Below are 16,075 nucleotides of genomic sequence, written 5' to 3' on the forward strand. Positions count from 1 at the left end.
ATGAAGCCACCATAAAACCCCAAAAAGATAGGGTTCAGAGAGCTTGTGGGTTGGTGAACACTTGGAGATTTGGGGACAGTGGTGCATCTGGAGAGAGCATGGAAACTGCGCCCTTTCCCCATACCTTGCCCTATGCACCTCTTCCATCTGGCTGTTCCTAAATTATATCCTTTTGTAATAAACCAGTAATCTAGTAAGTAAAATATTTTCTCTGTGTTCTGTGAGCTGCATTAGCAAATTAATCACACCCAAGTGTCATGGGAACCTCTGATTTATATCCAGTCAGTCAGAAGCACAGGTAACAACCTGGGCTTGCAATTGGCAAGTTGGAGATGGGAGGGGCAGTCTTGTAGGACTGAACCCTTAAGCTGTGGAATCTGATGCTATCTCCGGGTAGATAGTGTCAGGACTGAGTTGAATTCTTAGACACTCTGCTGGTATCCAAGAATTGCTTGTTGGAAGTGAGGGGGAACTCTCCAACACATGTTGGAATTGGGTCCAGGAACCACAAAGAAAGCTCGTATACAATCTGGCTACTTTTCTCACCTAAACCTAAATGAAGCTACAAAATCATAAAACCCAGCATTGCAGAATGCCAGTGCCAGAAGGATTAGATTCTACTTCAGCAAGTCTGTGTTGACATATGGAAAAATGCTTCACTAGAAATGCCTCTGACAGTTTGGAACCACTGAGATTCTAATCCAACACTTCTCTTCTACAAAAGAACAAACTGAGGCTTAGAAAGTGAATTCCTGGAGATGTGCAGAGTCAACAACACAGCTTAACAACAGCTCTCTCAGGATGTCCCCTTGATCCAGCCCTTCCTGAACTCCCATCTGGCTCTTAAGAGTCTTAGTGAGCTGGTATAAGATGTTATCTCTCCCTGACAGCTCTGCACTAGCCAATCAGAACACATATTTAGAATAAATGATCAGAATAAATGTTATCCATTTATATGACAAAATGGAAAATTTCTGTTGTCCGGGCAATCAAAATTTATTTGTTGATTTTCGGTTCCCCACCATCCAAACATCTTTCTAGTCTCAGAGAAATCCCCCAGGGTGTGATCAACAACCCTGCCTGATTCATCTGTCCCCACTCCCCAAGTGGCCAAACTGTCTGCTCCCCTCTTTATCCAATCTTGTCACACATCTCTGGATCTCAGCTGGCCCACCTGTTAAGGTGTGTGAGAGGGTCTCCCAGAGCGTTGTGGGGCCATGAGAGTGCCTGGGGCCTCTCTCTGAGCTCCAGTGCAAGTCCCCAGATGCTGCAAAGGCCACTATTAAAAACCCAGCAGGAGAAGCCAGCGAACAAAGAGGCGCCTTAATGATATGCCTTGGAAGCAAGTCTTTTTTATAACTTCATTCTTCCCTCTCAATGGCCCCAAATAAAGATGAACTCAGAAAGGAGCCCTTGGCAACAGCAAAGGAGAAAACAGCCTTCGAGGGCCTTCGCCTTGTGTCCAAGTTCTTGTTTCAATAGGAGGCAGATTTGGCCTCTCTGGCACCCAGTGTGTTACCGATTATCTGGATCATGAAGAATAACAGAAACCGCCTTTTGGACCAATCATACAGAGGCCCTAGGCTGCAGCTGCTGTGATAATTAGCTACTCCTTTCCTTTGAGTCTCCTTCCCCCAACCTACTTCTGCATTCCAGCTGAAGGTAGGTAGTGCGCAGAGCCCGGTGAGGAGGGGCCGTCTGGAGAGGTCACTGGGCACTTGAAGCCAAGAGCATACAAGTCTGTTGCTGGCGATGCTGCCAGGACCTGAAGGAAATGGAAATCCAGTGTCTATTCTGATAAGAACAAATTCCTCCCCCTCCCTAGCAAATGAGGGCCAATTAGCCAATCAACCACCAGGTCCCCTCAGTGTGGTATGGGACCTCATTAAGGGCCTGGAGCAGAACAAGGCCTGCTGGAACATTGGGCACAGAGCAGTGAGGGCAGCCCAGAAAGTCTGGGCGTTGGGTGCATGCATGCTGCCATGGCCACTTGGCCATGAGCTTTGGAGCAATGGTGCTGGCCCGGGAAGGGAGAAGATCAACACCCGTGGGCCGAGTTATCTTGTCCACTGGTGAAGGACATATAGTAGATCCTTCATAAACATTTATAGAATGAAGATCTTAACCTGACCATTGAGAGACATAGGGGCTGAGCCTACACTCAGGTAAGGCGAGTGAGGCACTAGCCTTGGGCACAAAATTTAAGGGAGTTGGCCCAAATCTCAGTAATCAAGATACAAAATATTTTGTTGAGATGCTTTTTAAAATAAAAATTAATGCAAAAAAATCTATGAAGAACAAAGTATCAAAATATTAAATAAAGGCAGGATCTGACATGGCCCAGATTAGGGTGAGGCAAGTGAAGCCAAGTCATGCCAATACAGGGTCAGATCCTGTCTTTACTTTAAGTTTTGATATTTTGATGATGGATTTTTTGTGCATTAATTTTTTTAAAAAACACTGAGTTAAAATATTATCCATCTTGGGAATTCCCTGTCGGTCCAGTGGTTAAGACTCGGCGCTTTCACTGCAGTGGGCTCAGGTTTGATCCCTGGTTGGGGAACTAAGATCCCACAAGCCATGCAGCAAGGCTGAAAAATAAAAAGGATAAAATATTACCAATCTTGATTACGGAGGGTTTCTTTGCATCCCTTTACATCTTGCGCCCAGGAGTCTTACTTGCCTCACCCTAGTCCTGCTCTAGCCTGGCACGATCTGCTGGGAACCTCAATATTTTCCACCAGCTGCAAACAGCATCCTGACGTGCCACCACACCTGTCGAAAGGCAGAGTCACCTGCACGGCTGTCTGGACCAGCTATGGACGTTCCTCTTGCCTGGAGCGCCGTTCAGAGCTGGTGGCGTTTCATCGCCTGGCCACCCAGATGTGAAGAGCTGCCTCGGTTACCTGCTGCTTCACGAGGGAAATTCCAACAGGCCCCACACCCTTAGCCTAAAGTGACTGGCCATGAGGGTTGTTTGTTTGGTTTTTAATTAACAGACTTGATTTTTTAGAGCAGTTTCAAGTTTACAGAAAAATTGGGCAGAAAATAGTTTCCTACTCCCTCACTCCTCCACACAGTTCTCCTATTATTAACATCTTGCTTAGGGTAGCACATTTGTTACAACTAACGAATGAGTATTGTACATTATTAATCGCTAAAGCCCATAGTTTAATTAGGGTTCATTCTTGGTGTTGTAGATTCCATGGGTTTTGACAAATGCATGATGTCATGTATCCACCATTACAGTATCATACAAAACGGTTTCATTGCCCTAAAAATGCCCTGTGTTCCAGCTGTTCATCTCTAGCCCTGCTTCTCCCAAACCCCCCGCAACCACGGATCCTTTTTCTGTCTCCACAGTTCGGCCTTTTCCAGAAATCGTATAGTTGAATCACAGAATAATATAGCCTTTACAGTCTGACTTCTCTCACTTAGCAATATGCCTGGAAGGTTTCTCCGTGTCTTTTTGTGGCTTAATCATTTTTTTAAATTGCTGAACAACGCTCCATTGTGTGGACGGACCACAAGTTGTTTATCCATTCACATACTGAAAGGCATCTTGGTTGCTTCCAAGTTTTGACAATTGTGTATAAAGCTGTTATAAACATTTGTGTGCAGATTTTTGTGTGGAGATGTTTTCAACTCACGTGGGTAAATATTAAGGACTGCAATTGGCCCATGAATTTTTGAGGCCCAACAAGACCTCCAGGACATGGGCCCCTTATTATTCTCTAGGGTCGATAGGACAACCTCTTCCATGGATTTGGCCAGTGGGCTACTCTCTAGGATGGTGAAGCCATCAGAGTCTCTCACGATCAGAGAGCTGGCTTATCCCTGGAGCAGGACGGCCAAGGTGTACTGCTGCCCATCCCAGGAGAAGGCAAACAATGCCTCGTGGTCCAGTTTGACAGGAGCAGAGATAATCACCCCCCACCTGGCCCTGCCTCCACCCTGGAAAGAGTGTGCCAGGGAGAACGGGGTGGGGGAGATGTGCATTTTCCAGTTCAGCACAAACATCTTTTCCCCAGGTGTAGCTGGGTCCAGACCTTACCTTTCTGTTTCTTCTCTCAATAAGAGGATTTTTTGCCTGCAGTGATTACCTACCACGAGGAGATCATAATTAACAGAGAGAACGTATATTTCTAGCAGTCAGAAAACGGTTTTCTAACCACAAGTAAAAATATAATTAACATTCCCCAGCTCCCTCCTCTGTGGAGACTCCCCACCTCCCACCTTCACTCTCCACAAATTCAGGAAAAAAAAAAAAAAGATTAGGAGTATGTTATGAGTTGAATTGTGTCCCTACAAAAAGATCTTTGGAAGTTCTAGCCCCAGTAACTGAGAATGTGATCCCATTTGGAAATACGGTCATTGCGGATGTGATTAGTTAAGATGAGGGCATACTGGAGTAGGGTGGCTGGTTCTTAATCCAGTATGACTGGTGTCCTTATAAGGAAAGGAGAGGAAACACAGAGACACACACAAGAAAAGAAGGCTGTGCGATGGCAGGGGCAGAGATCAGAGTGATGAATCTGCAAGACACAGACCTCCAAGGGCTGCTGGAGGATACCAAAAACTAGGAGTAGGCAAGGAAAGACTCTACCCAGACTCTCGGAGGAACATGGCTCTGCCCACACCTTAAACTTCAAACTTCCGGCCTCCAGAACAGTGAGTGAATAAAGGTTGTTTTAAGCCCCCCAGTTTGTGGCACTTTGTTACAGCAGCCCTAGAAACTAACACAAAGCAGAATCACCTAACTCCTTGCCTTGCAGATGAAGTGCTTGCGGCCCCGGAAGGTGCAAGGCTTGCCTGAGGTCCCAAACAAGTGAGCAGCAGAGATGAGAGTTGAATGACTGTCCTGCTGACTCGGAGGCCAGGGTTCACTTCACACAGTATGTGTGTGACAGCTTTAGCTGGTGTCACTGGCTCCTATCTGGACATTGACTGCTGTGGGCTCAGCACCTGGGCAGTGGTTGTGAGCAGGCCTGTGGTGTGCTCTGCGTGTAGGATACTTCAGAGACCAAGGCCAGAAAAACTTTGTGTGATGAGTGAGGAAGCGGAGATAGACGGAGAAAAGCCATGGATATTGATAGAGCTGAGTGCCTGATACACATTATCTCATTTACATCCACAACAACCCTACGGTGTAGGAATAATTATCCTCATTTTTCATATCAGAGACCGAGTTTCAGGGAAGCTAAATAACTCTCCCATAAACCATACAGCTGGCAGAGAATGGAGATTCACATCCAAGCCTAAGTGACTGCAAACCCTTCTAACTCTGTATGCTTTTTCTGAGCAGTTTCATCTCTTCCCATGGTTTTCGTTGTCATCTATATGCTAGTGGCTCCCAAGTATTTATCCGCAGCTCCTGCATCTCATCTCCCTGTTCAGTATCTCCATTTTAAGGTCTCTCGGGCATCTCAGATTGAACACGTCCAAAACTGAACTCATCAACTTCCACTGAAAATCTGGCACCGTCATCCACCAACTGACACTGCCATCCACCAAGATGCTCAAAGTAGAAACCTGGCCGTCGCCCTTGACTCCTCTTCTCCCCACCAACCCCTCACCATACCGTCAGCACACATACCCAACAAACCACCAAGTCCTATTCATTCACCCTCTTTCTATCTCCATTGCTTCCACCCTGGTCTAAACCGCCATCATCTCACTCCTGGGTAACCATAATCTTCTAACCGGGCTCTCTGCTTTCACTCTTTCTCTGCTGCAATCTAGTTTCCCCTCATCTAGTATGGAGAGTGATTTTTTTTTTTTTTTTTTTGACTGCATTGGGTCTTCGTTGCTGCACGCGGGCCTGCTCTAGCTGCGGTGAGCGGGGACTACTCTTCCTCGCGTGCGCAGGCTTCTCATTGCTGTGGCCTCTCCCAGTGTGGAGCATGGGCTCTAGGTGCGCGGACTTCAGTACCTGCAGCACGCGGGCTCAGCAGTTGTGACATGCGGGCCCCAGAGTGCAAGGGCTTCAGCAGTTGTGGCACACGGGCTCAGTAGTCGTGGCTCGTGGGCTCTAGAGTGAAGGCTCAGTAGCTATGGCGCAGGGGCTCAGTTGCTACATGGCATTTGGGATCCTCCCGGACCAGGGATCAAATCTGTGTCCCCTGCATTGGCAGGCGGATTCTTAACCACTGCACCACCAGGGAAGTCCAGTATGGAGAGTGATTTCTTAAAGCACAAATCTTATCATATTACTCTCTTGATTAAAACGCTTCAGCAGTAATTGCAAATTCTTATGTGCTATTCACTCATATAAGCCCTTTACACATAGCGACTCATTTAATCCTCAAAGCCACACTATGCCATGAAATAGGCAGTCGGTTATTCTCCTTTTACAGATGAGAAGATTGGGGTGCTGAAAGGTTAAGTAACTAGCCTGAGGTCTCACAGCCAGTAACTGGCTAAGCCGGGATTTAAATTCAGGCAATGTGGTTCCTGAGTTCAAGCTCTTACCAGTTACACTAAATATCCTTTCCAAGGACGCCCTTCTGCTCTTAGGGTAAAGTCCAAGATCTTTCTTATGGCCTCTGAGAGCCTGCAGTGTCTCATCTCTGCTTCCTTCTCTCCATTCCATTCCACCCCACTCTCTCTCTCACTTATTCTTCTCAAGTTCAGAGCAAGGATTTGGGCTCTTTTTTGTTCGTTTGTTATTATTCTAGATTTTCAAGGTTCTTCCTGACTCAGGGCCTTTGCACATGCTTTTTCTTCTGCCTGGAACACTGCTGACCCCCATTCTTCATCTGGCTGATTTCTGTTTTTTTTTTTTTTTTTTTTGGCTGCCTTGGGTCCTCGCTGCTGTGCGCGGGATTCCTCTAGTTGCGGCGAGCAGGGGTTACTCTTCATTGTGGTGCGCGGGCTTCTCACTGCAGTGGCTTCTCTTGTTGTGGAGCATGGGCTCTAGGCACGTGGGCTTCAGCAGTTGTGGCACGTGGGCTCAGTAGTTGTGGCTCACGGGCTCTAGAGTGCAGGCTCAGTAGTTGTGGCACACGGGCTTAGTTGCTCCACAGCATGTGGGATCTTCCTGGACCAGGGCTCAAACCCATGTCCCCTGCACTGGCCGGTGGATTCCCAACCACTGCGCCACCAGGGAAGTCCCTCTGTTCCTCTTTGAAATCTCACTTTCAATGGTTCTTCCTCAGGGAAGCTTCCTCTGAGCCCCCAGAACTAGGCAGTTTCCCTGTTTCATGCTTTCGTTGTCACCTGCACTTTTTCTTTGTAATATTAATACTTATCACAATTGTAATTATTTGTATAATTTTATGTTTAATGTCTCTTTCCCCTGCAATAGACAGCAAGCTCTATGAGGACAGGGACTGTATCTGCCTTGCTTCTCCAGAACATTGCCTGGAAAATAGCAGACGTTCAATAAGTAGTGATGGGTTGCAACAACAAATGAAACAATGAATAGAATGAAAGAATGAATACATTGCACTGTCTTCAGCTGTGTGCCTGGCCAAGAGGCACATTTCATGATGTAGCACCTTTCTCTAAGGAGAGCTCCTCACACTTGTAATGGTCACGCAAATCACCTGGGGATCTTCTCAAAATGCAGATTCTGAATCAGGAGGCCTGAACTGGGACCTGGGAATCTGCATTTCTGACAAGTTGCAGGTGATGCTGATGCTGCCGGACCAGGGACCACACGTTGAAGAGCAAATATTTAAACCATCTCTCATGTCAGTCTGTCTTCTATTAATGAGTCTTTCAGATCTCTTCCCCCACCTCTGCCTTTTGAAGATGGTACCTGACTATTGAAGGGGGACTTTATAAGTGAACTTTTGCTCCCAGGGAGTGGGGAGTGAGATCGGAAGTGGGTGAAGAGCTGGCCCTGTGCTAGTGCCTATTTGTGTCTGCTGGAGATGCCTGGTCAGGCCTCAAATAGTCAGGGCAACACGAACTTCTATAACAAATAAACCCCCAAATCCCACTGGCTTAACACAATAGATTTTTTCCCCCACTGCTCACATAACAGTCCAATGAGGTGTTTCCTAGTCTATGGGCAGCTTTCCTCCATGTGATGATTCAAGGACCCAGGCTCCTCCCATCTTTGGCTCTGCCAACCTCTCGGACCATAGAGTCTTCTTCTAGCCCCTAGACGAACAGAGAGAAGTCCCACCCCCTTCTTAAAAGCTACTTCCCAGAATGCACACACACGACTTTCACTCACATTCCACTGGTGAGGACTTGTCACACCGCCAGGCATACATGCAAGCTTCACTGGGAAATATAGTCCCTGTCTGGGCAGCCACTCCTTTTTTTGTTTGTTTTGTTGAATTTTATTTCATTCATTTTTTTTATACATACAGCAGGCTTCCACTAGTTATCCACTTTATACATATTAGCGTATACACGTCAATCCCAATCCCCGCCCGCCACTTTCCCCCCCTGGTGTCCACACGCCCGTTCTCTACATCTGTGTCTCAACCTCTGGGCAGCCACTCCTAGCGACAATTCCACACTATGCAAGGGCGAGGGCGAATGCCTGGTAGATGGAACACTAGCTGTCTCTACCACAGGGCCTGATCCTAGACATTCTGTTAGCATTTACTAAGTCTGTGGTCCATTCTCGAGCAGACATCAGGCTGGGGTCTTCTCTGAATATTCCCACCCTCACTTCAACTCCTACCAGCACAACATCATCACCATAAAGCCCTCAAGCATCCCCTGGTGGGAGCCTTTCCTATAAGACCCCCGACCTCTCACCACAGTTGCCTTGGTGACAGGCTCTTGCTTTGAACCCCCATGGCTGGACCCTTCCCTCTGCCTGCCCTCACCTCACAGCCCACCGCAGTCTTCAGGGGCCTCCTACATAGCTCTCTCCTCCTGGCAGCCCAAACAGGAAGCCAAGCAGAGGTCTCCTGAAGGAGAGATCAGGGCCTGTCCTGTCTATATTTAAGCCAAGGAGGGCGGGTCTGGACACATGCCGCCTACACCATTGCTCATCCTCCGGTTTCCGTCTCCTCCCACAATCCACCAGGGCAGGAAGAGGAACCGCCGCTCCACTTTCTGTTCCTCTCTTGTCGGGACCCTCCCTGCACTAGATGCTGTTGGTTTCCAAGCTGTGTCCCCTTTTCCAGACTAGTGGCCCCAAGCCCCAGATCCTGTGAGAATTCACAGCTAAAGATAATACTGTCCCTGGGAATTCCCTGGCGGTCCAGTGGTTAGGACTCCCCGCTTTCACTGCTGTGGGCCCAAGTTCAATCCATGGTCGGGGAACTGAGATCCCGCAAGGCGTGGCAAGAAAAAAAAATAATAATAATACTGTCCCCTTCCCTGGAGACTTGCTTTTGGCAGGATCTCCTTCCCCTAGGAGGTTACTCTCCCTCCCCAACCAGCGACATCCTGTGGCCATTGACTGATGACATGGAGGTACAAATGCCAGCCCCTTGTCTCCAGTGGGGACCAACTCGTGACACAATTCATGGTCCAGAGCTCCTTGTGGGATGAGGCTGAAGCTGGCCTGTCTCTCATGCTTCCCTGGCCCCTCTTCTCCTAAGATCATTCTGCAATGAGTCACTCTCACATGAATCCCCATCTCAGGCTCTGACTCTAGGAAGCTGATCTAAGACCCTCCCTTATATCAGATCTGCCTCTTCTTTCTCCAGAGCCATCGTGGCAGACAGGATGCAGAAAAAGAGAAATCAGCCTGCAGATAACAAAACATGCCTTGGGAAGGGCAATGAAGATATCGCACAAAAGAAAGTCTAAGGTGTTGAACACCATGCTGTCCAACAAAACTCTTGCCAGTAACCCTAGCATGGCCCTGGAACTCTGCCTTTGGAGGGAGGCCACCCACCAAACCAGGAGGACGTGTGACATGGATTCCACGGACACTGTGCATTAAGTTGACCCTCGTCCCTGAGCCCCATCTGGCCTCACATTGGCCTTCCCAAAGCAAAGCCCACTCCTTGTGGCCGTAGAGGGGAACAGAGATGCAAAGGGGGTTAAAAAAAAAAAAAAAAGAAAAAGAAATGCAAAGGGAACAGATAAGAATCCATAGAGAAAGAGTGGGCATCGTCTTACAAAAGGTCCAAGCACCTCTTTCTCTGGCCTATCAAGAAATCCACACCCTCTTTCCCTGGCCTGGGACCTGTGATCCACAAAAGAGATGCTTTCAGTGCTTGATGGATACGGAGACATGTGGCTGAAGGTAGGAAGGGGAGAACGGCAGTGCCCACAGGCCCATGGGCAATGGAGGAGAGGGGTGAGAGTGGTGAACGGAGAGGGTTAAGAAGCTGGCAGTTCACACCAACACCCTCCACTCCTTTCAATTTCTTTTCTGTGAATTTAAATGCATTCTGTCACAGTGAGTTATGTCACCTGAAGGAAATGCCCAACTCGGCGACGGTTTTAAAGATTATTTTTTAGATCACCTATCACTATCCATTTGAGGAACGATTGTTCAATCTGAAAAAATAAATTCAAAACTGTCCCCATCTAAGCAAGATGGAAAAATAACTTTCCCTGTTCTTTCCCTTTCTTTCTTTTCATTTTTTTTAAAAGACGGCTTATTTCTGAAGGACAGGTTTGAAAATCTGTTTTCACCTTGACGTTCTGGCTGGATTTGAGCAGCTTGGTAAGCTGAAGATCGTGCCTTGTCAGACAGGTAAACAAATGAATGTACAGCCAGCTGTGTGACCTCAGGCAATTCACTTAACCTCTCTGAGCTTTAATCTCCTCAGTTGTTTCACTGAGGTAGCAATACTGACCATGATCATCAAATGAAATAAAGCCCAGACAGTCCCTGAATGTGAGACAGATGTAAGGTGTCTCTTCCACTAAACTGTCAGTTCCTATAGGGCAGGGAGCAGGCTCTGGCCAATTCTGCCCTCCCTGTAGATCTTATACAGGGCCCGGCCCACAAAAAGTGTTTAATAAATGTGGGATGGATGGATGGTTCGACGGGTGATGGTTTGGTGGGTGGATGTATGGACATACAAAGAGATGGATGAACGAAGGAAGGATGGATGGAGGCAATGATGTGCTGTAAAATAACTGTCCAAAACACAAACAAACCAAAAAAGCCCTCACTACACGTTCCCCAATTTCCATAGTGTAAGTATTGACACCATGGCCACCAACATGACACCACTGAATGCAGAGCTGGAAAGAGAGGGGCAAAACTGGCATTTACGAGTCTATAGAAAACAGTTCCCGTACCTGAGTGGAAGGAAGGGAGGGAGGGAGGAAGGGAGGGAAGGAGAGAAATAAGGGAGAGAGTAATGAAGAAGGCAGGAAGGAGAAGAGATGGAGAATAAATATTTACCATAGAGAAGAAAATAAAAATATTCCGGTACCAGGGCTTCCCTGGTGGCACAGTGGTCGAGAGTCCGCCTGCCCATGCAGGGCACGCAGGTTCGTGCCCCGGTCCGGGAAGATCCCACGTGCCGCGGAGCGGCTGGGCCCGTGAGCCATGGCCGCTGAGCCTGCGCGTCCGGAGCCTGTGCTCCGCAACGGGAGAGGCCACAACAGTGAGAGGCCCGCGTACCGCAAAAAAAAAAAAAAAAAATTCTGGTACCAGGGAACACCAGAAAGAGCAATTCCCGAGGAGGCAGCAAATCTGCTTTCACCACCATTCGTCATGGACTAAAACGGAATCCACCCATCTCCTGGAGTAAATTATTTCCTGTTTAAGGACGAGGGGTGGGAATGGAGTTTACATAGTACAAAACAATGGTCCTCAATTATCTTTAAGAATCGGAAACCTTTTACTTCCCAATGAAATCTTACTTGAAGAGCACAATAATAATTACAACTGATATTTATTAAGTATTTACTATGTACCGGGTACAGTCCAAGTACGTTGCATGGAATCCTCCCAACAACCCAGTAAAACAGATAATCTTACTATATCCCCAGTTTACCAGAGACGTTGAGGCACTTGCCCAGGGTCACATGATAAGCAGCAGATCCAGGATTTAAATACAGGTGGTGACGGCAGTCCTAACCATTCTGCTCTCCTGCCTTAATCAATCAAAAGGAAAAGATGGGTTGTCAGCTGAGCTGCCCTTGCAGGCCCTAAGCCCAGCCATTCCGGAGGCCCCACAGAGAGCCAGATTCTTGGAAAAGAAGCTGGGGGAACAGGTGTTCATCCTAGTTCTGCCCCTGGTTTGCTGTGTGTCCTTGGAAAAACTTCTTGCCCTCTCTGTGCTTCAGTTTTCTCATTTATAAAACAAGGTGATCATCCCCTACAACTATTATAAGTTGTACATTAGACAATTCTCATGAGAAGGACCAGGAAGCCTTCAAAGAAAAACAGCTCAAATAAGTCACAATACATACATTGTATTTACCTCCAGGACACCAAGACCCGTTTGATTTAGAATGCACCCACTTTTGAGATTACTTGACATTCTTTGAAAAAAAAACCCGGTAGTAATCATTTCTCCAATTAAATTAAATCTTGTAGGGATGACTTTATTTTCAAGGATACTTATTTTGAAAGTCACTTTTGTTAATACAGAGTAATATTTAGTTATTAGTTAGTTAGCAATATTTAGCACTGCCTTCATGGACAATTTTACAAATCTGCACGAAATTCAACCTGTTTTTGTGGGGGGAAAAAACAAAGAACAAAAGGTGGTCAGCCTATTGAGTGTTCCTTTCTTCGGAACTCACATCCCTTTGAAAATCTAAAGAGCAAGATGGGCTTTTCTCCCCAGAGACATGCAGACACTTGCCAGGCTTTGGGTATAACTTTGGGACAGGAAGGATGAGAGGGAGTGTCAGCCCCAGGAGCTAGGATTAGGGAGGATCTTAGTAGAGACAAGAATGTCTCTGAGGTGCCAGGTAATTCTCCAGGTCCATGTTTCAGCAAAACCTCAATCAATGCAGAAAAAATACCCAGAAGCTGCTCAGACACTGCCCGAGATTTTAAAATGAAGAATTCTCTTGACAAATAAATCTTTTAATGAAATACAAGCAATTAAGCTAAAAGTCCTATCAAATGCAACCTGTCACTCAGCAGGCTGACACTTAATTGAATTTCTTTTCCCATCCCCTGGCTCCTTTTCCCTGATAAACAAATTCATTCACAGCGGATCAAGTTTCCCTAACCCAGAAACCAATGATAGTCAATCAACTAATTGACACAACAAAGACGTCTATTAAAAAAAAAAAAAGTTCCCCTAATTAAAGTGGGAATGAAATTTTATAATACTCTGCTGCCTGATATTAATTACTCTGTGGTTCACCCTCTCCCTCCTCCTCAGGGACCTGGCAGTGAATTGGGGTTAATGAGGGAATCTCAGACCCAGGTGCAAGTCCAAGTCCCAGCTTTATCCTGAGTTTGCTGTGTGATCTTGGAGCCCACTTCCCCGCTCTGTTTATCATCAGGTGTGGCATCAGGGGTAGAACTAGGTGGCTTCCAAAGCCGACTCCATCTCTAACCCTTAACTTTTATGATCCAGAGGACAGTCCAATGGCATAGTCTTCACTCGGTGATCGCGGGTCAGCCAGCAGCTGCTAGGAGCTCTCTCCCAGCGTTGAACTGAAAATACAGCCCATCATCAATGGGCTCCTTCTGCCTCTTCCTGCAGACACAGCAGCCCCTGAATGCATACGCCCCTCTCCCCACGCACGCATCCACACATTCCCAGGCACGCTCCTTACACACGTTTATACAATCTCTCCTTGCAGCACACACACATACACACACACTCTCTCTCTCTCTACATCAAGGCCAGGAATGCACACACACTGACATACACCCGCATGTATGCACATGAAACACACACACATACAGATACGCTTGCATGTAAACAAATGCTCCCTGAGAGATCAAGTCCGCTCAGTCAAGGCCATGCACACACTCTCTCTCCTTCTGAAACACACGCACATCCTTAGACACATGCCCCTCTAGAGAGCAGATCCAGAGCCATGAATACACCCATCACCTTACCCCAGACCCAGAAGCACATGCTGGGGAATATGTAGCCCCAGACTCCCTTTTAAAGCAAACCACCTCTGAAGAGGCCACACACACACACATACACAAACACACATTTACACACTCTACACACTCCTGTGCCCTACACACCCAAATGCTCCTCTCCTCACGGCCACTGTCAGATGTGAAGTTGAACAGGATGTGACCCAGTTTCCCAGTCGCAAGGAAGCTTTGGCTGGGGCAGCCCTGAGGATCTCAGAAACCTGGCGACTGACCCAACAGGCTTATCCAGAACTGTCTGGGTTCCAAAGTTTCTTTCCTTCAACAAAGGGCTACTGAGCGCCTCTCCTGTGCCAGGCACTGCTTGGCAGGGGGAAAGTGAAAGAGACAGATACCATCCCCCAGAAGCGGCTCTGTTCCTGCAGTCCCTGCCCAGATGCACCAGCAGGTAATGAGGACCCCCCATCCCTGGGCCCTGACACAGTCAGGGCTCTAGTTTAGAGGTGGCTTTTTCAAGACATCATGGTTGGGGCTTCCTTGGTGGTGCAGTGGTTAAGAATCCGCCTGCCAGTGCAAGGGATACAGGTTCGAGCCCTGGTCTGGGAAGATCCCACATGCCACAGAGCAGCTAAGCCCGTGCGCCACAATTACTGAGCCCACGTGCCACAACTACTGAAGCCCGCACGCCTAGAGCCCGTGTTCAGCAACAGGAGAAGCCACCGCAATGAGAAGCCCGCGCACCACAACGAAGAGTAGCCCCCGCTCGACGCAACTAGAGAAAGCCCATGTGCAGCAACAAAGACCCAACACAGCCAAAAATAAATAAATTATAAAAAAATAAAACCATCATGGTCAAGGTGCCTTTGAGCCAGGCCTTACAGGACACAGGAGAGGGTGTACAAGGCAGAGACAAGCATATGAGCAAAGACAGGGAAGCAGGGAAGAGGGGGTACAAAGAGGCAGTGCCAGGCTGATGTGCGGCAGCCGAGTTCCACTGCTCGCTGTCTTCAGGGCGAGGGCAATCACTGAACATCTCTGAGCCTCAATTTCCTCATGTGAAAAATGGGGACGATGGCAGTAGCTACCAAACAAGGACCATCCATCCACTCAACAAATAGAGAGGAGCAGCTACTCTGCGCCAGGCACTCTTCTGGGCACCTGGAGTCATTGTGAAGGTTAGAGGAGGTGACGAATGCCAGCTCTTGGAGCTGTGTCTGCACACGCTGAGTACCAGCTTGGTGGGCCTGAATGCGAGTGGAAAGAAATAGGGCTCTGGAATGAATTGGATGGTGTTTGGTGCTCTTAAGCAGCGGGGGCAGGAGGGAGCGGATGGAAAGATGGGAGGGGCAGAGGCTGAGGCTGGGAGGCCAGCCTGGAAGAGGAGGAGGGGGGACTGGTGATGGAACTCAGGGTGCGTCTCCAGGGGAGAGACACCATCTCAGCCCTGACTTCCTCTGGGCAGCCCCTCACCCCGATTCCTTCCAGGGCAGGGCCCTGGCTTCCCCTGCAGGTTTGAAAAGCCAGGCAGGGGTGGTGGTGAGGGGCCCCTTTCCCTCCCCCTCGGACACAGAGCGGGGGCTCCCGGCATCTGATGCCTTCTGTTGGGCTCATCTCCCTGTCTCTGTTTTCATGTTTTCCTCTCTCACGATGGCTGTGTGGAGCACATCTCTCAGAAAATACTTGCTTTTGAAAGTTGTTGCCATAACAACCACTTCATTACACGCCAGGCCCAGTATCTCAGAAATGCAGAATCTTTCCTTAAAAGCGTGCGCTGCACATCAAAGGGGAATAGGAGCTCATTATTTTTACATTATTTTGCAGGCAAATAGATATTTTCCAATACACATTTCTTTTCTAAGTTGATTTTCTTGTTCAGTGGAAATGCACATTTCTTTCTTAACACTTTCCTGCCTGCAGGGCTCAGGGCCCGGAAACCTAAGTTCCTCAAAGCAGGAGGGAGAAGACGTTTCTTTTGATGGGATATCCATCCCTCAGCCCATGAAGGGTGGTTTGCTCTAAGTCACAATTTAACTGCACCCAGAAATTCTAGGACAGGAGGAAATTCTCAGTGTAGCACGCACAAGACTTTCTCGGTCTGACTTTGTTCTAACCAAGGTTTCGTAACAAGTGAAGTTAAAGACTTAGGGAGGGCTTCCCTGGTGGCGCAGT

Source organism: Delphinus delphis, chromosome 15 (assembly GCF_949987515.2).
Source record: "Delphinus delphis chromosome 15, mDelDel1.2, whole genome shotgun sequence".
NCBI lineage: Eukaryota > Metazoa > Chordata > Mammalia > Artiodactyla > Delphinidae > Delphinus > Delphinus delphis.